Below are 19,994 nucleotides of genomic sequence, written 5' to 3'. Positions count from 1 at the left end.
GTAAAGCTTCGTGCATGATAACGTTTTGTAGTATCAATTGGGTTAAAGCAAGAGATAGAGATAGAAATGAAAAAGGAGAAGAACTTCTTATTGATAAAGAGGCATCAGGGATTACATACATATAATGTTCTTTATATATAGAAAAGGGAAAACCTAGTTATCTAATGGACCGCACATCCATGGGCCACATGCCCTATAACAATTAATAGATATTTAGTCAAATTAATTCTGAAATCAACTAATATTAGTTTTTCTGAAAACAGATTTGTGTACTTTTTTTTGACAAAAATCTGCCCAGAATCGGTATATGCTCATTAACTAGTACACCGATTCTGGGTTACAGTTTCCATTTGCGAAGAACACCTAGAATCGGTGTATGTTATTTCCTACATAGACATAATGTGGGAATCAGTTTTTGGTTTATATACATATAAACCGATTGTTACAAGAATCGTCATATATGAAATCAGATCATCATAATCGGTTTTTGCTTTGTACGCATGTAGAACGATTGTTATAAGAATCGGGAATTGCATTGCGATTTATCTACCGATTCTAGGTTCAATATTCTTCATTTTTAAAACCCAAACTCAAAATCGGTATATATATTGCAACTTATCCCCCGATTCTGGTTTTTGTGATGGCCGTGAAGACGACGGTGATTATGGAGATGGTGGCGGTGGTTATCGAGTTTTAGTGAAGGAGGCTGTTATGAATATGTGAGTGAAATTATATTTTAGTATTTTAGAGTAAGGATTATTTGGTAATTTCATCTGATTTTTAAACAACCCCATCATTGTTTGAGGTGGAACAAAATTTCAATAGGCCCCAATTAATGTACCTAGGCCCCAATTTAGCCAGGTACATTATCTCTCTTGTTGTTTTAATTGATTTTTCACTTTTCCTATATAATGATGCAAAAGATAACAAAATCCATTAATTAATCACTTATCCCATAACATAATTCAATAAAAGAAAACAATAAAATACTAAGAGAAAATATGTTATATTTTTTTGAGAGAATTCCACGTGAGACTGGGTTTTATGGCTCCTTCTGAGCCGTTCCGAATCTTCTTTTTTTTCACGTCAGTTTGAAAAGAGCCTAGCCTCGGTGGTATTCCCAATTTACATGACGGGCATACAGTGGTTAGTTGTTCTGGAAGACAAAAACGGTTAATCATTACCCGTTCTTTGTAAAACGGTAGATCATTACCCGTTTTGGAAGAAACAGCCAATCATTATCCTTTCTTATCTTCACCGGTCAACCACAAAAGACCCGGACAACGGTTTCTCATTTCGTTAAGTGTAATGATTTGTGTCCGCTCAAACTTATTAGATGTTCACGACATGTTCAATATAGGAAGGGGTTCTAGCTTGGCTTATTAGGCAAGCTAAATAGGAGCCAAGCGTTAGTGACAAGGTGTATCAACCCCATTTGAACCCTTTCTTTTGATCTCGACAACCTATTCATCAAATGGTGGTGTAATATTTATACCAGAATCTTCACGATTATTACACCCTTCACGATTATTAACCCTTAATGCTACGGATGCATTAAAGAAACTCATAATTACCTGCGCATATGGGTTGTCACTAACACTAGTACCTATAACATATGTTATTCACAAGGGGTATTCAATAGGAATTTTTTGTGATATCTTCAAAAAAGAAAAGAAAAAATATCAGTAGAGCGCATAACATAGATGTCCCAAAAATTTACTTGGTTCTATTTTGGATTCTTCGGTATTTTCGTTTAAATGGGTGGAATCTGTTTTGGTTCTATTTTGTTTACAGTTTAAGTTACAATTTCCAAGTTTCTTTAATTTGTTGGTTCTCCTGAATTTGATTCCTTCTAGAAGTAATGGAGGTTGGGAACTTTGGACTAAGCAAGCTCATTAAGCAAAGAGAACTCACGATAAATATCAAGTAATTGGAAAGATAGAGAGTTACAAGTATATCGTTCTGAATACTTATCGTTTACTATGATGTTCATGAAGCTGTATAATTTAGGTATACTGAATAAATGGTTTCTCCGTAGTTTCTTTTCCTCAAGTTTTTCCTCTATTCGTTTTTCAGTTTTGTGGAAGAAAAACAAATCCATAATCAACTTGTGTAGTTTCATTGGGTTTAATCTTGAGGGTTTCAATTTATTCGTTCAGTTATAGACTTATGAGACCTGGTTATTAAGAACTCATCAATAAGCAATATGAATCCTCACCAAAAAAGTAAGCATGTTATATGAAATAGGGTTGCATCTATAAAAAAGAGAGGTGAAGCGATTCCTAGTTCCGCCTTATCGAAACATGCCATCTGGTTTTACGATTGATTGTGTAAGTGATTTTCAGTTAACTAGGTGCCTTTTTAAAATGCTCTTTTAATCTTGGGACAAAATGAAAACCCAAAAAATTGTTGCATAAGTGTGTTATTCTATCTTCTTATCTAAATAGGCATTGGAACACCAAGAAATATTTGAGTTCTTTCGATGAAGATAGTTGAAGAGGCTTTCACAGTCTCCCTCAATGCTGAAATTCTCAAAGCCTTTCTCTTTGTGCCCCTGCTTTCAGCACTTCTATAGCCTCCACTTATTGAGGGTCTGAGGTTGTTGTTTGTCCTGCTCTTCCTCCTCCTGAATTGCCTGCATCATCTCTTAGAATTATAGCATAATTTGAAGGTAAAATTTCAGAGATCCATGCAGCATCAACATAAATTTTGAAAGTGTCCTTCTGAGGTGCCTACCATACAGGATTTAGTGTTTTCTTATGCAGATTTTTGGTTTTGACAGGTTTACTAATTCTTTTGGAGCAGAAAGCAATGTTTCCTTGTACCTCTAGAGCCAAATTCTTAGATGTTTTGGATTTGTCCTCAAAAACCTTGTTGCATCTGTCCTTCCAAATAAACCACATCTTAGTAAGCGTCAGTTCTAGAGAAATCTCATTCATAAGGTTGTTAATCCAATCTTTGCATAGGCCTAAAATATTACTTGAACTATCTATATTCAGTGAAATAGGATTAGGTTCTAAATTCCATACTTCCGTAGCATAAGGGCACTAAAATAAAAGGTGTTCCGTAATTTCTATTGCAATTCCACACATAGTACAATGAGGTTCAACATATTTCAATTTTCCACACAGTTTGGATTAGTAGATAATGCATTTTGCAAGCATTTTCATAGAAATAATTTAATTCTTTGAGATAGTTTCCACATAGATATCCAAAAATAATCAGGTAAAGCTAGATTAACAATTTCAATACCGGTTTCATTCAATTTATCATACAAGGATTTAACAGTGTAATCCCCTGATTTAGTTAAGTTCCATCTAAGTTGGACTGAAGAACCTCTCATCCAATGGTTAGCAATAACGAATAATGGCAGTATTTTTAGTTACTTTGATAATTATTTCACAATTTTCTACCTAAAAGCTTCATCCTCGAAAAGCTCGTAGAGTTTAAGGAACGAACTCACATAGTATTTCCTCACAAAATCATGTTAGTTTCGTTGAAAGAATTTGTGGAAGAAGATGCAAAGATAATGGAGTCAGTTGAATTTGGGGAGACATGAAGATATCACGAGTTTTTCAACCAGCTTTAGCCTTAGAAGATGAATTGTTGTACTTGTAACTTGTCAAGAAATCTTTATTGAGCTTCGTTTGAGAATGTGAAAATGCAATTGACAATGTCTTAGCGAATAATGTATATTAATACTACTGATATTCTGTGTTTTTATATCATCATCAATTCATCTGAATTTGAGTGTTTTTTTTTACTTTTTTTGTTTAATCTTAAGTTGCATTTCTTAATTGGCTCTACCTTTTATAAGTGACTTGAACTTATCTTAATGGATGAATATTATGTACACATTAATGACTTATTTCGTTTATACATGGGAGGCAGGAAAAATTAAGGAAAGTGAAAGCTTTCTCAGTAGTACATGGGAATATATTTTATTCTGGCTTAATATTATCTGATAGTACACTTTTAGGGATACAAATTTATTGTTATCATATTTTCGCCTTGTATTTCTACCATGCATATATTAGTGTTATAATTACTAGTTTCATTTTACAGAAAGTGGCAGTTAGAATAGAAAGTCGAGCTATTAATTTGTCTTTATTTATTAATAAATATCACAAGAGAAATAGAGTTAAGTAGGTAGAATTCTCTATGATAAATAACATGATTTAAGTTCCCATTCAGTCATTAGCCACGAGTCTCCAGATAATGTTTTATTCCATCTTCATAGCATATTATGGTAGAGTAGTACCTTCTCTGAAGTTGGTATACATTATTAGTAGTCTGGATAGGAAACTGAAAAGGCGAGGGTACCCAAATATACCTCAAGCTAAAACTTTTGCTACCTATAAGTCCTTTCTCCGAAAGTGATTGTGTTAGAGCATTGCCCGGTCGAACTCGCATGCGTTGCTATCTCAAGCATGTTTGTCAATGTTAGTGATTAAAACTATAAGTATTGATTTCTAGTCTATTATAGCTAAGTCTCGGACTATGATAGAAAGTGTAGTTGAGCTCAAGGACTTCATGGCGATTCATCATAGAAGAAGAAGAACTATTCAAGGAACCGGTGGAACTTCTCGACAAAAAAATATGTGAAGACTTGAACTTATCTGTCACTCAAAAGTCTATATACTCTATCTCCTACTTCTTGAGACAAAAAGTTGTATGCTATATATAGACTTAGATTATACACATTTGGTATTTCGAGCCGAGTATACCTCGCCTATCTATATCTCGAAATATGTTTTGGTAAGCGTTTCGATTCGACCATGTTTATCTTTACCTAGTGACGAAAGTCATGATATGTTTCAATCACTTTGAAAATTGCTTTGACGAGAAATGGTGTAACAACTATATAACGTCCTCTGGGAATGTTTCAATGGTTGGAATGAGAGTTTAGATTGCATAACCAATGATGGACATAAGTATTGTTGTGGAAACACATATGTGCATAAGTCTTATTCCTTGAACTAAAATTTGCGAACTTTGTTGATCAAGAGAAACCGGAAGAATGGCTTGTCGCCAAGTACGCGAACTCAGCCCGCGAACTGCCGAACTTCTCATCCCGAGAAATTCTGCTGGAGTTGACAAACTTTTTACGTGAGTACCAGTCCTCAAACCGGCGGAAAGTCTTTGCCGAGATTTTCTGCTGGAGTTTGTAAACTCTGCCCGGTTGCTTAAGCCCGCGAACCTAGTGTGCGAACTTAGGAAGGTTATATATCTGAAGATGATTTCTGAACTTAAACTTATAAAGACTAAGGAATGAAAATTGCAAACCGTGGCTATAAAATTTATGAACCGATTCAAGTGAATCAAAATCATCTTTGCTTCAATTGTGTCTTGTGTAGTACATAAGATTTCCTTGCAATTGAACAACTCTATAACTAGTTCATTTGAGTCACTTGAACTAGTTATTGTGAAGAAGAATATGGTTGGTATGAAATGCTCATATGACTATCCTTTTGGCTAACCATTGTTGAACCAACAATGTACACGTTTGGGTACGGTTAATAAACCTAGAAGCGTACATTTGATTTGTGTATAAAAAGATAAGTTTTCGATCTAACGGTTGAGAAATATTAGCTTGAATCTAAATCAAGTTTTCATCTAACGGTGGATATTGTTTGCTTTGTGACCAAGGCGAAACCCTGATTGGAAAGACTATATAAGGGGACATCTAGCAACTCTGCAAAACTAATACCCACACCTCACGTGTGATACTAGTTTGCGTGCTAGAGTAGTTTCTTCTTTAACCTTTGGATTTCTTCTTCTAAAACCAGATTAACGACTTAAAGACTTCATTGAGATTGTGAAGCCAAACCGATACTACTTTTATCGTAGTTGTGTGATCTGATCTTGCATCTTCTATCGTACGAGTACCGTCTGATTGATTGGCTTGAGATTAATATCTCCGATAGGCAAGATATAAAAAGTAGTAACAAACATCTTCGTCTCATTGTTTGTGATTCCGCAACATCTTGTTTCGCTACCATACGATTAAAATTGTTGTGAGGTGATTGATTTATCTAGGTTGTTTTTTGGGAATATAAGACCGGATTATCAATTGGTTCCTGTTCACCTTGATTATTATCAAAAGACGGAACAAAAACTTTAGGGTTTTTTTATTGAATTGATGCGTGTCGTAACCACAAGAAATTAATTAATATTTTTTCACCTAATTAACAAGTAATATAGTGTAGTCAAGTTCGTTCCCACGAGGAGCAAGAGGTTTTAGTTGTTTAGTTGTCACAAAAAGGGGGGGTTTTGGTTTTCAAAAGCAAAACAAAATAAACAAAGCAATTAAAAGTGTATGTTAAAACCAATAAGAGAGATTAGATCAAGGAATCCTTCTTCGTTGCAAAACAATGATTCAAGTTATGTTCTTTTCCACTTTTTATTAGTCACAGATTATCACCAACCGTAGGTAAAGCATCTAGCTCAGTGCTAAACCCCTAAATTCCTAGTATCACCTGATACGGAAGTTCTCGACTACCGGATTTTATTCACCAAACCACCTAGTAGTAGCTCGCTCAAGATGTAATTTAGTTAAACACATTAAGATTTATGAATTTATTAGGTTGATATTAGTAGTTAGACTCTTAGCTCAAGGTCTACTTGCTAACGTTGTTTCCACACACAATTGCTCCACGGAATCCCTCTGCAAGGTCTCGTGTTTGCTACTTGTGTAAAGAGTCAAGAAACGATTACTTATCCCCTAACTTTTACTAGCTTTAGATCAATTAACAAATCAATTTAGTTGGCTACCTAAACAATCTATCAATCAACCATGAATGTATAAACATTCCTATTAGTAAAAACAAACGATAATCATGTGAAAAACTTCAAATTAGATTGAAAAACAAAACTCAAAACATGTTAAGAACTAGGAATTCATCCTCAATCAATAAGAAAATTAGCTACTCATGTTTTTGAAATTCACACAAATAAGGGTGGCTCCGGTGGAAGCATCAAATTGGTTTTTCTATTTTATTTTTTTATTTTTATTTTTTTTTGCTGGAAAAAAGAGGATATATTGCATGAGATTTAAGTAAAGTGGAGATACCTGCCTAACCATTCACTAGAGACATTGAATCTTCTACTATATTTAACAGTTTTATCAGTCCAACTATTAAAACTTCTACTAATATACTTTGTTTCGACATGATTAAAATTATTCAGAGCAAAAAGAACTATCCTCTAAGATAGAGTTGTTGGACCAGCTAATCTGATTCAAATTGTTTTTAGGAAAGGAATAGCATTGTTAGCATCACTTCGCAAGCACATCTTGTTGTAGCCTCTGGTTTTTACCCACTTTGCAGCTTCAAATAAGGTTATACATTCAACTTTTTTAGGCTTTAAGGCATGACATGCAACTGTCTTGCATCCTTTACATTCTCCTGTTTGGTTGAAAATGACAATACCCATACCAGATTTCTTAGTATCTTTGTTAGTTAAATGGTTAGTTAATTTGATGGTTTTTACTGGGGATAAGCTATGTAGAGAATAGGATGCGCAAACTCTCATATTTGATAGGTTGCGGTATGCATCTAAATATCAACCGAGTGAACCATTCAATTGTTCTTGCCCTTTCGTCCATGCATGGGTTGTTGAATGACTCAGTTTAGGCTGCTATGCCCTGGATAGGCTTCTAACGAATTTCATTTGATTTCTTGTAGATTAACCTTCTTCGTTGGTATACCTATAACGACGAACTCTAAATTGTGTCATATGTCCAGGAAATAATTGGACGGGATTAAAAGAGATTTGTGTAAAATTAGTAAGAAATTATTGGTACAAAAAATGTATGATTTGAATTTGGGTAATATAGATGAATACATATATAAGAAAGTCAAAATTTAAAAGGAATCCATGATTGTTCCCTCTCTCTTTCATAAACCCATGATATAAGATTTAAAAATAATAGGTTTCGGATTAGCTCTCTATTTTCAAGTTTTTCGCATGACTAAACTAACCCCAACGATTTGTATTACTTTTACTTAAAAAATAAATATCCATCTTTTAAAGTTAATAATTTACAAAACGGTAAAGGCGTATCTTATGGTAAGGTGATAATTTAGATCCCACTTTTTAGGATCTTAATTGAATGTGTCATCTGCATGGATCCATTCATTGCTTGCAATCATGAACTTTTCATCACTATATTTATTGTCTGGTCCTTCTTTTCGTTTACGAAAGGGAAAAAAACCTAAAAACTTTATGCTTTCTTATGCTTTCAATAGCTTTGCTCGTATCGATCAAGAGTGTTAGTAGTTGAAGCTACCATCATATAGAGCAGTATGGCTCTGGTAACGATGGTTACTTTTATTGCTGAGAATGTTACTCTCAAGCACATACTGACATGGATGGTGAGCCTGGTACTGATAGAATCTATTCATTTATCCTCATCGTGGCATGACAGAAGAGCCTGAACTTGATCCTAAACTTGGGAAGTTGTGGGTTAAACGTGGTCTTTGATATGAACTGAAGAAAGGAACTATAGTAGACAACTAGTAACATCGCTAAAGATAGTTTATATCTTTTACTCCTACACACTATTCTCGAATCCTAGCTCTAGCCGTCTTCATACTCAGTATTCGTGCATCCACCATTAAGTATGAACAAGCGAAGTTTATGTGCGTTACACGTTGGCAAACAATGGCTTTTTTATACTTATCTTCCATGTTCGCAGAACCATGTCACTGGCAGAAATATTGTCTCTTACATAAAATTGCACTTTGGTAATGTAACATAGAAATTAAAAGTGAATTAAAATGAAGAAGCCAATTGTGTATGCTTTTGGGCATAATAAGTTACAGTGGACTACCCAGCAAGAAAGCAAAGAAAGAGTAGAAGAAGATTCAACTGGAATAAGGCATTTTATTCATTTTCATTTGTCACTTTCACGTGTGAGCATCGAACAATTAAAAAAGAAAAAAAAACATTAGTTCTCAAATACTTGGATACCACAAAACGAAGAATTTTTCACATTCTTATGCTAGTAGATAAGCTCATATGTGAAAAAAAACTTGAAAGTCTAAATCCAAGTTTTGCCAAACTTCTTGTATTGAAACATTACTATGATACCGAAGAATTGATCATCGGGTCCGAGATTCAAATATGCTTAAGATATGTAGTCGTTTATATATTTATACTTATCATGATTCATGCCACGACATTTATACTTATCATGACAGAAAAAACAAAACAAAAAATTGCTTACACCGTATGAACCCCAGCTACATCCAACTCTTGAGCCCACTGTGATATTTTTGGATAACACAATGCAGTTGTATGTGAGAATCTCTTTGATGTTAGGATTGTTTTTTTTTTCTTTCTCGCTCGCAGTTAGCTCTTGTGGTCTAGCTAGCTCAATTATTCTAGAACTTCGGCATGGATGAAAACCCAAAACCTAATCTTGAATTGAAATCATCTACAAAATAGTGAATTGAACTGTCATAAAAGTTAACAGCGAATTTGAAGCAAAAAAAGAGTCTAACTAAACTAAAACCTTGACTCCTTATGCGGAACAATATCACTTGTGTAACAATCATTTTTGAATATCGATTCACGTCATTGATCAATAGCATAAGATGGTCGACATTTGTCTCATTTCTACTTTCGTTGAATTTTTCACACTTAGTGTTAGATCACTGCGCTCGGTCGAACTCGCAAGCGTTGCTATCTCAATCTTGTTTTTCAAATTTAGTTGATCAAAACTATATAGATTATTTCTTGTCTACTTATAGCTATGTCTTGGATTATGATAGAATGTGTAGTTGAGATTTAGACTTCACGGCGTTCATTGATTGAAGAAGAAGATCTACTAAGGTGCTTGGAGGAACTTCACCAACAAAAGGTATGTGGAGACTAAAACTTATCTATCACTCATAAGTCTATTCTATTCTATCTTCTAATGGGACTAAGTCGTATACCTATATAAACTTTTACATTATACACATTTGATATTTCGAGCCGAGTTTATCTCGCGTATCTATTTCTCAAAATATGTGTTGGAAGCTTTTTGCTTTAGCTATGTTCATTGTATTCTTGAAGATTTTAACTGGAAACAATTTATTTGTTGGATGTCTAAAGAAGTGATCGAACCTGTATCCCGTATTACTGGTGCTAATTTTCCAACCTTTAGCCAAAGAAAGTGCTATGATGAGCCAACTTTTGTTTGTAAGGGTAATACAAAACCTTTTCACAATTGTAACAATTGTCAAAGGGATAATGTTGTAAGGATAGATGTGATAGACACATTTTTGTGTCTAATTTGTCCTCAATGTTTCGTATTGTTAGTGCTCATTTTCGTACTTATTATGGGGTTTTATGTGTTTGTAGGTATTTTTTGGAAATAAATATTGTTGGAAAATTCGGCTCGAAAAATCACTCGGAGCACACCCGGAGGACATTTGCTATACGGACCCCCACTTTTGCTAAGGGGAACCCATGGCTATATGTAGCCCAATTTTGTCTACGACACCCATCTTCATCCTTTGAATTCTGAAAAAGGCGGGAAAACATGGTTCTCACCTGAAGAATTTTCGTTCGAAATTGGAAGGCATTGTAGAGAGACTCAGTGGATCAGATTGATGGGAGGGGGGGACTCTATTAAGGTTAACAGGCAAGATATGGTTGATTTCGTCAGTTGAAATTGACAAGATAACTCGCAAGAAGAAGTCAGAGCAACACGTACACCGTAAGAGATATTCACGTGATTACAACAAATTTTACGTGCGTTGCTCGTTTTTGGATATCACTTGGTCTCTGAAGAAGCGTGGAGAAGTCAAATAAGGAAATTTCAGAGGCAACAGACGTGTAGGAGAAGGATTTTTGGAAAGAAAATATTCCGAGAATATTATCCTTCACTGCCGGATAAAGAGAGATTACTGAGAGTTATTACGGAGAATTTTCTTCGCCTGTTGAGTATAAATATCAACCTGGGGTAGCAGAGAAGGGGGACGGATAGTTTGGGAGATTACAGAGCTGTGAAAGTCGAGCTGCAGAAAAATCACCATTTCTGCTGCTGTGAAGAACACCAAGAACATAAGACGTGCAACGGCAGTCGTTTATGCTACAGTACCTACGACAGTTCACAGTTATCGTTCTTTGTAACGATGCGGTTTGTAACAAATATAATTGTTACAAACCCGGTTTTAATTGATTTTTCTCCCATTACATCATTTGTACACCACCTTTGAGCAATAAAGATGAATTTTGAGCGTGTTTTCCTAATGATGGGATAAACCCAATCCTTGGAACGACGGAGGAAGTCATTCTTTCAAGAATTATGTGGTAATATTTATTTTATAAATTTATGCAATATTTTTATATGATTACTTGCATTGATAAAAAAAAAATAAATTAAATAATTTTTATTAATCAAATGTGTTTTCTCTTGATGATGCATGCTTAGTTTTAGACTCTTGATCCGTTATACTTGCGACTAACATTTGATATTTTTGGAATATGATTTTGGCAATACTTTAGAATCGAATCAATTGTTTAAATTGCATGTTATAATTTAATTTAGAACCACATAAGTATTGATGAATGGTGAAATCCTAGCTCCAGCCTCTCGTAATTTTCACAACATATGAACATTTATTTTCTTTATTTTCTTTGCTTTAAAATTAAGTCTAAAATCTATTGCTTTCACAAGTCTTGAACGAATCATTTACTACAACTCAATTGAAAATCACATCAATTTTCGGCGCTGCCGACGCGGACTTGTCTTTAGGCTAGAATTTTTAGATTATTTTTTTTTAGGTTTTTATTTGTTTTTCATTTTTATTTTAATTGTTCTTCTTTATGTTTTTGGGTTTTTGTCTTTTCCTTACAGATTTTGGAGTTTGGAGCGAAGAAAATTTTTCCAAAGCTTTTGGTGAATACTTAAAGATTTGGAGTAAAAGCAAAGCGAAAGGAGCGAAAGAAAAGAAGAATAAAAATTAATTTAAAAATAAATAAATAGAGAGAGACATTTTTATTTTTTTATCTTAGAATTTTTTAGATTATCTTTTTATTTTGCACAATATTTTTGGACTGTGGACTTTGGGACTTTATTTTTTTTAAAACCCTACGGAAGGGTAGTTTAAGTATAAACTGTTTGCAGAGAAGGACGGCGATTACAATATCGCCTCGGCCCCTCGGGTTTGTACATGACATAGGAGTCGTGGCCCGAGTCGACTTCAGCGGTTCATCCCCGTCTGGTACGGGAGGTAAGTTTGTCGAAACACTCGCGAATCCCCTGTCAGCGAGTTACTGTATTCCTTCGTTTGTATATATGCTGAGGAATTGAAAACGACTACTTTAATTTCCTAGTAAAGGGAAAGGACTGGCCATACAAGATAAGGGTTCGGATTTCATCACCGTTCTCTTCTTGCCCGCCTTAGGAAAACGAAACCAAACGCGAACCTAAGCCTAAAATTTTGACTAGAACGAGACCTATAGGGTAACGAGCTTAATAGGAAAGTCATTCGAAAAATATTGGTTACTCTTTTAAACATGCTTCAAAGTTCATGATGGTTTCGGTGAGTTGAATACACCTCCTTGTAATGCCGGTGAGGCCTTGGGTATCAAAGCTCCACTGAGCTTCCCTCGTCTCGATTCAACTTACTTTAACTCGGATTGATTCCAGAGGGGTTTGCTTAAATTCTAACGAATTCCCTTTCGAAGGATTAGAAGCTGGTCTAGAAACAATCTAAGTGGAGCCATCATGCTTTTTGTTTGCTATAAATCAGTAGGTTTGTTGTGGTGGAGTCAGCCTTGTTTGTGTTTGCATAGAACTTCCCTTCCTTTTTAGGATTTCTTTCTTTTTCTAGTGTATGCCCGAGGTCATTAGAAAACGGTCTTGGAAAAGAGATAATCTAGGTCGAGTGATTATTAAAAACCCTAGTAGTTCTTCTTGTGGAAGCGGGGAGCTCGAAGACTCTTCTTTTGAGAGCCCTGTTTTTGGAAACTTCAGTTTTGAGAATCTGTCTCTTTGTGAGGAAAATACCCCTAGTACTTCAGCTGTGCCAGCAATGACAACTTTGAAAGATTACATGTTCCCAACTAGGTCCACCCGAGCTTCGTGCATTAAATTTCCAGCCACTACGGCTAATTTCGAGATAAAACCTAGTATTGTTTAGATGATCCCTATATTCTTAGGGAAAGATGATGAGAACCCTTATTTTCATATTAGGGACTTTGAGGAAATTTGTGGGACAATTAGAATAAAAGACCTTACTGATGAAGTCTTGAAACTTAAGATGTTTCCCTTTTCCTTGAGAGATAAAGCCATGACCTGGCTGAAAAGCTTACCATCTGAATTCATTGAAACATGGAAGGAACTTATTGCTGCTTTCTATATGAAATTCTACCCTAAGCATAAAACTGCGCCTGTTAGGCAGAAAATTAGTGCTAGTGTGCAACAATAGGGAGAGTCTCTTTATAGGTTTTTAGAGAGATTCAATGATCTCCTATCTCAGTGTCCTCACCATGGATTTGATAAGATGAAACTCGTAGAGATTATTTATGATGTTTTAGACTATTCAACCAAAGCCATGGTCGAGTCTATGTGCGCTGGTGAGTTCACTAGTAAAAGTGTTGATAATGCTTTTACCTTCTTATGAGTTGTCGCTGAAAAATCCCAACAGTGGGAGTCTTGTATTGAACCTCCCAAAAGACTCTTGGTCAATAGAAGTAGCACCAATGTGGTAGATACAAGCTTCAGGTCTGATGCTATGTTTGCTGCTTTGTCTAGAAGGTTAGAAGCTTTGGAATTGAATCATCATAAACATAGGTCTCTTGTTGAACCCGATGATAGATTTAGAGCCTCTCAAGTGTCTAGTTCTGGAGTAGAACCCAATAACTTGTTTTGGGAAGGTCAAGTTAGTGAAGAGAAAGCCCGTGTTGTCTATAACAATGCTAGGTTTGAGAACCGTCAAAAGTTTAACCCATACTCAGAGACTTACAACCCTGGTTGGAGAAACCATCCTAATTTTTCTTGGTCTAAGGGTCAGAATCAAGGACAGTCTAGTAATTCTCAGCCTCCCCCAGGTTTTGGTTATGCTAAGAACTCTTCAGGTCAACCCAAGTTTCATATTCAAGGACAGTCTAGTAATATGAAAGAAGTAGTTCGAACCGAGGTTCTTAAGCTGTTAGATGCAGGCATTATATACCCTATTTCAGACAGTAAGTGGGTAAGCCCCGTTCAGTTTATTCCCAAGAAATCCGGTATAACTGTAGTCCAGAATAATAACAATGAGTTAATCCCAACTCGGGTGACCACGGGTTGGCGTGTCTGTATTGACTATAGGAAATTGAACAAGGTCACTAGGAAGGACCACTTTCCCCTTCCCTTCATCGACCAAATGCTAGAGAGATTAGCTGGACGTAGCCATTATTGATTTTTAGATGGATCCTGCGGTTATAATCATATTGTCATAGCCCCAGAAGACCAAGAGAAAACCACTTTTACCTGTACCTTTGCATATAGACGCATGCCTTTCGGGCTATGTAATGCCCCTGCGACCTTTCAGCGTTGTATGCTAAGCATATTTTCTGACATGGTAGAACGGTTCTTAGAGGTATTTATGGATGATTTTTCAGTGTTTGGTTCGCCTTTCAATGAGTGCTTGCATCATTTGTCATTAGTTTTTACTAGGTGTAAAGAAAAGAATTTAGTGCTTAATTGGGAGAAATGTCACTTCATGGTTCGTTCAGGAATTGTTCTAGGGCATATCGTATCTTCGAAGGGTATAGAGGTAGATAGAGCCAAAGTTGACCTTATTAAAACTTTACAGGTCCCAAAAACCGTAAAAAAATATTAGGTCATTCTTAGGGCATGCAGGTTTTTATCGCCGATTCATTAAGGATTTTAGCTTGATTTCTAGACCTCTTTGAAATTTGCTTGCAAAAAATTTTAAGTTTGTCTTTGATGATGCTTATTTAGAGGCTTTTGATAAGCTTATGACTTTACTCACTACCACCCCCATAGTCTAGGCACCCAACTGGAACCTACCCTTTGAGATTATGTGTGATGCTTCAGATTATGCTATTGGTGTTGTGCTAGGTCAGCGAGAAAATAAGTTACTTCATGTGATTTACTATGCTGGCAAAACTCTGAATGATTCCCAGTTGAATTATACCACTACGGATAAAGAACTATTAGCTATTTTGTTTGCCTTAGAAAAGTTTAGATCCTACCTCTTAGGTTCTAAGATCGTAATATATACTGATCATGCTGCTTTGAAATATCTTCTGTCTAAGAAGGATACGAAACCTAGATTGATTAGGTGGATCCTTTTGTTGCAAGAGTTTTCTCCAGACATTAGAGACAAAAGGGTGCCGAAAATGTAGTAACAGACCACTTGTCTAGGCTAGTTGTTGATTCCCCTGATGATCCCCTTCCTATAAGGGATAGCTTTCCTGATGAACAATTGTTCTTTGTTACCAAATTACCTTGGTATGCGAATATAGTGAATTATCTTGTTACTGGTCGAATGCCCCTTCATTGGGGTAAACAAGATCGTTCTAGGTTTTTATCCGAGGTTAAGTAATTCTTTTGGGATGATCCTTATTTATTTAAGTATTGTCCCGACCAGATTATTAGGAGATGTATACCTGAGAGTGACCAGTCCAGAATTATTTCCTTTTGTCATGATCATGCTTGTGGGGGTCACTTTAGTTCTAAGAAGACTGCTGCTAAGATATTGCAGTGTGGATTCTATTGGCTTTCGTTGTTTAAAGACTCCACAGTTACTGTGTTACTTGTGAACGTTGCCAGAAATTTCCCCTAGGAACATGATGCCCTTGAACCCTATTTTAGTTATTGAGGTCTTTGATGGGTGGAGTATTGACTTTATGGGTCCGTTTCCTAATTCTTTTGGTAACCTTTACATCCGTGTCGCTGTAGACTATGTCTCTAAGTGGATTGAGGCGGTTGCGTGTAAAACCAATGACCATAGGGTTGTGATTGAGTTCTTGAAAAATAATATACTTACACGTTTTGGTACACCGCGTGCTATAATTAGTGATGGAGGGTCGCACTTTTGTAATGGACCTTTTAGGCTTTTGATGAAGAAATATGGTATTACATGTAAGGTAGATACCCCATATCATCCACAGACTAGTGGTCAGGTAGAGGTTTCCAATAAGGAGATAAAGCGTATATTAGAGAAAACAGTTAATCCTAATCGGAAAGACTGGTCGTCTAGGATTACTGATGCCTTATGGGCTTACCGTACTGCGTTTAAGACCCCCATTGGAATGTCACCTTATCGACTTGTGTATGGAAAGGCATGTCACTTACCTGTTGAGTTAGAACATAAAGCATATTTGGCTGTTAAGCAGCTAAATTTTTCACTAGACAAGGCAGGAGCCCATAGGAAACTCCAGCTCAATGAGTTGGAAGATATTCGTAGAGATGCATACGATAGTGCTAAGGAGTATAAGAACAAAATGAAACTTGTGCATGATAAGAATATTTTAAGAAAGTCATTTTCTCCAGGTCAAAAAGTTCTTCTGTATTATACCCGCCTGCATCTTTTCCCTGGGAAGTTACGTTCTCGGTGGACGGGTCTTTTTATTGTTCGCACTTTCTTTCCTCATGGAGCTGTTGAGATCGATACACCGGATGGTAGTAGTTCTTCGAAGGTTAATGGTCATAAATTGAAACCCTTTTTAGAGCTCTTTCCTACAGGTGATGTTGAGGAGGTCCCTCTGGAGGACCCTGTTTACCCTTGATTAACCATCGAGGCGATTGTATGTTGTATATTAGTTTTTGATTTCTCTTTTCACCCAGGTACTATGTTTCCGACTTCTCTCTTTACTGATTCCTCATGTTACTTTACTTTTTGGTATTGCTCTTTCATTAGAAACATTGAGGACAATGTTAGATTTAAGTTTGGGGTGGGGAAGAAACTTTTTGTTAGCTTTTAGTTGCAATAAAAAAAAAAAAAAAAAAAAAAACTCCAGAGCCTAGAAATTTATGCTTATTAAGGTTGGCACTAACCAATCTAAGTGGATGGGAACATCTTGGTTATAGGAGTTGAGGAACCAATCCGATTAGATGGAAATATCTAAAGAGTCTATTCATAAAATCACAGAGCTCAGGTGTTAGAATAAAAAAAAACATGGTAGTTTCGCCATATCTCGTTGAATCCTAATCCCTTCTGTTTTTTATTTCTTAAGTGATTTGGTGGGGCACACGATTCAAGTTGTTACCATTGCTAGGTGAAATAGAGTGATTGAGATACAAAAAAATAAAATAAATAATAAAATAAATTTAGACCAGACCATCAGACCAACCAGAATAAATTCAATAAAGTAGACCACTGGTGCCCTTGTATATGCCTGTTGTGTTGACCTAGAGTTAGGTTTATCGACCACTGGTGCCCTTGTATATGCTAGTAGTGTTGATATTAGTCAGACCGGTATCTCAGTCGATTATGATAGGTTCATCTTGGCAGAGGCCTTCAGACAGATATGTGAAACACCGTTCACTTTAAACCACCTATTTTTCTCTTTATCCATCTTCTTAATATTTCCATGTGATTGGTTGACTCCGGTTATGATGTCTAGAAACTATCTGAGTAGAGCTTTGTCACTTATATATGAATTTTAGTATGATGAGTGCAAACTCGTGTACATCAATTGGAATTTCGCATCAGGGTACTTCCTCATGTAGTCAATGAGAGTATTCCAACCAAGGAGATTCTTTAGTGCCTTCCAAGGTTCTGCGTAGATAGTTGAGATCTGGAGTAAAGATTTTGTGGGTACACCTATGGTAAACCCTCCCGAGACTATATCTCGATCACTAGGGTCACCTAGTGAGTTAGGCTTTTATTTTTATTAGTTTTGCTCGAGGACTAGCTAATAATAGGTTTGGGGGTATTTGATCGACACATTTTTGTGTCTAATTTGTCCTCAATGTTTCGTATTGTTAGTACTCATTTTCGTACTTATTATGGTGTTTTATGTGTTTGTAGGTAATTTTTGGAAATAAATATTGTTGGAAAATTCGGCTCGAAAAATCACTCGGAGCAGCCCGGAGGACATTTGCTATACGGACCCCCAATTTTGCTAAGGGGCACCCACGACTATATGTAGCCCAATTTTGTCCACGGCACCCATCTTCATCCTTTGAATTCTGAAAAAGGAGGGAAAACGTGGTTCTCACTTGAAGAATTTTCGTTCGAAATTGGAAGGCACTGTAGAGAGACTCAATGGCTCAGATTGAAGGGGGGGGGGGGACTCTATTAAGGTTAACAGGCGGGATATGGTTGATTTCGTCAGTTGAAATTGACAAGATAACTCGCAAGAAGAAGTCAGAGCAACACGTACACCGTAAGATATATTCACGTGATTACAACAAGTTTTACGTGTGTTGCTCGTTTTTGGATATCACTTGGTCTCTGAAGAAGCATGGAGAAGTCAAATAAGGAAATTTCAGAGGAAACAGACGTGTAGGAGAAGGATTTTTGGAAAGAAAATATTCCGAGAATATTACCCTTAACTTCCGAATAAAGAGATATTACTGAGAGTTATCACGGAGAATTTTCTTCGCATGTTGAGTATAAATATCATCCTGGGGTAGCAGAAAGGGGGACAGAGAGTTTGGGAGATTACAGAGCTGTGAAAGTTGAGTTGAAGAAAAACACCATTTCTGCTGCTATGAAGAACACCAAGAACATAAGACGCGTAACGACAGTTGTTTATGCTACAGTACCTACGACGGTTCATGGTTATCGTTCTTTGTAACAGTGCGGTTTATAACAAATATAATTGTTACAAACCCGGCTTTAATTGATTTTTCTCCCATTTCATCATTTGTACACCACCTTTGAGCAATAAAAATGAATTTTGAGCGTGTTTTCCTACTGATGAGCTAAACCCAATCCTTGGAGCGATGGAAGAAGCCATTCTTTCAAGAATTATGTGGTAATATTTATTTTATAAATTTATGCAATATTTTTATATGATTACTTGCATTGATAAAAAAAATAAATTAAATGATTTTTATTAATCAAATGTGTTTTCTCTTGATGATGCATGCTTAGCTTTAGACTCTTGAACGATACTTGCGACTAACATTTGATATTTTGGGAATTAGATTTTGGCAATACTTTAGAATCGAATCAATTGTTTAAATTGCATGGTATAAATTAATTTAGAACCACATAAGTATTGATGAATGGTGAATTCCTAGCTCCAGCCTCTCCATAATTTTCCAACATATCAACATTTATTTGCTTTATTTTCTTTGATTTAAAATTAAGTCTAAATCTATTGCTTTCACAAGTCTTGAACGAATCATTTACTACAACTCAGTTGAAAATCACATCAAGATGACTGTCTTTGTGTTCCAATAAGAAGGAAGATGGTTCTTCGAAAGGAAAATATTTCAAACTCTTCGTCTATGATTGAAGAAAGCTTTGGTTCGGAAGGCCCAAATGTTCTGAAATACATTCACATCAATAATCGTGTTTCGCAACTTAAGACCAGTATTAATAGACTCAAGTGCAACATTAAGATGGCAAACAAGGCAGCATCATCAGGTATTTCTTGTCATTCTCCTGTTGATTCTCTTGAAACTAATATTATTGCCTTTTCTGATGTTTCTCAAGAAACAAAGGGAGAGAAAGTCAACACCTTTGATGAACAAAATTCTCATCATGTTAAAATTTGACTACTTTTGTTTGTGCCTCCTCCATCGAGACCATGTGAGGACGCATAAGATTTTCGAGAAGACATCTTCTTCTTTACAAAGTGGTCTTTGTTGTTCTTGGGTTATTATTTTTTTTGGTTTGTATAAAAGGTAAATGATCATCTTATTGTCGAGCTTTGATCCAGTTAATATTTGCACTTTTTAACATGAATGATCAGTAACTTTTTGTTAAAATAATTCTCTTTGTTGCAAGCAATGAGAAGCTTCAATAAGTCTTTCCTTCAAACAGGCAGTTGATTTGTTGTCTATCAATAAATATCTTGTGCTCTAAATT

The sequence above is a fragment of the Papaver somniferum genome, chromosome 4 (assembly GCF_003573695.1).
Source record: "Papaver somniferum cultivar HN1 chromosome 4, ASM357369v1, whole genome shotgun sequence".
In the NCBI taxonomy this organism is placed as follows: domain Eukaryota; kingdom Viridiplantae; phylum Streptophyta; class Magnoliopsida; order Ranunculales; family Papaveraceae; genus Papaver; species Papaver somniferum.
Note: the sequence above shows the minus strand (reverse complement) of the source record.